General features: G+C 44.3%; 1 pseudogene; it reads right to left on the bottom strand.

Moving 5' to 3' along the window:
• Positions 1 to 641: 641 nt before the first annotated feature.
• On the bottom strand, positions 642 to 920 carry LOC108285580 (annotated as a pseudogene).
• Between the last annotated feature and the right edge of the window lie 720 nt (positions 921 to 1,640).

Raw genomic sequence — 1,640 nt, 5'->3', positions numbered from 1 at the left:
TTTATGTTGTGAGTATTAAAATTAGAATGAGGGTATTGTGATGTCACCAGGTTCCAACTCTGCCTATCCCTAAACATCACTCAAAGTGTGTGTTGGTAGTGTTGGGAGATGGGGCTTGAACATGGCCTGGGATTCCTACTTCATTTCTGGTTTTTTGTTTTGTTTTGTTTTGCTTTTTGCAAGTGGAACTTTGAACATTTATTACACGTATAATATTTCAAAATTATTGATGGCTCTTTTGGATGATAAGCTTTGTAATTACGCTTTAATGAGTTCTTATCTTGAAGAGATAGATTCTGAAATATTTGCAGAAGAAATAATCTGATGCCTGATATCAGTTTCAGAAGAACCCAGGATGGGACAGGGATGGGTTGTAGGTAGATGGTCATCAGATCTGTGTACTGGGTACACGGCGGTTCATTGTACTGTCCTGTGGTCTGTTGATTAGGTTCAAAATTCTTCCTAATTCAAAAGCTTACAAAGGGACCTTGGTAAGCTCATCCAGATTTCAACCCCACAATATGGAGAGCACTCAGGTCCGAAGAGTTCCTGCTCCTCAGCTCCCTGCAAAAATAGCGCCAGGCGGGGTCCAAGGCAAGGGTGATGCTTTCATGGGGGTCCCACCAGCAGTATCGCGATCTTCAATGGCTCAGCGACTTGCAGCCCTTGAGCATTTGACCAAGCATGACTTGGACGCCGGCCAGCATGCTCAGGCACCGAGTCCAGCCGTGCTTGTGCTTGCGTTTGATGTTGCTCAGATAATACTCATTCCTGCAAGCCTTGCCCCGGGCCTGCTGAGGGTTGGGGAGGCCCCAGGCATCCAGGAACCCCAGCCAGGCTCGTGGCTGGAGCTACCTCCCATCCAACAATGCTGCAGACCTACTTGCAGGGCGCAACGGGGATCCAGTCAAGAAAGCCATGTCTACAGTCATTCCTGAAGTCCTCCATTTCTGTGTTTGACAACCCTTCACTTTGCACTCAGAGGGGATAGCCCCAATTTTAATATTAGAAATTGGGAATCTTGAATAGCGGAGGGAGTCCAAGAGATCTTGTATCACTCATATTGGTATTTCTTGTCCTCTCTTTTTGAACCCTGGAGAAGGAATGGATTGAATGGCCTGGAAGAGTTAAGGCTCCTTGTGAGGTCTGAGTGTTTTGGGTGCTGACTCAGAGTTTCACAGTGTAGTATCATGGGTAGAATGCAAGATGACACTGAGCCCTTGAGTTCTGATCCTGGTGACAGTAAAATGCCATCCCTGCTTTTATAAGCTGGCTTTGCCTTTGGGTATTGATGTTTTTATTTGTAAGATTAAGACAGTAGATAAAATTTGGAATTCCAAAACTAACTCATGCATCAAAAGATGCATCATTTCCCCAATAAATCTAGAAAAGTCTCTATGTTGGAGACTGCCTAGATGTCTCCCAAATCTAATTTCTCTTTTTTTTGGTTCTCAGCAAAACTACATTTACCAGCCTCTCCTTTAGTGGGCCAGGAGGTAACATGCTAGTCAATGGAATGTGAACAGAAATCATGCACATTACTTCCAGGGGAGTCCATAAAATTCCACTGCAGTGATTCTCCATACTCTTCCACTTTTTAATTTCAGCTTAATGCTCACATCATGACCTTAGGAACCAAG

The sequence above is a fragment of the Cebus imitator genome, unplaced genomic scaffold (genome assembly GCF_001604975.1).
Source record: "Cebus imitator isolate Cc_AM_T3 unplaced genomic scaffold, Cebus_imitator-1.0 Scaffold302, whole genome shotgun sequence".
NCBI classification, from domain to species: Eukaryota; Metazoa; Chordata; class Mammalia; order Primates; family Cebidae; genus Cebus; species Cebus imitator.
Note: the sequence above shows the minus strand (reverse complement) of the source record. Positions and strands in the feature narration are given on the sequence as shown.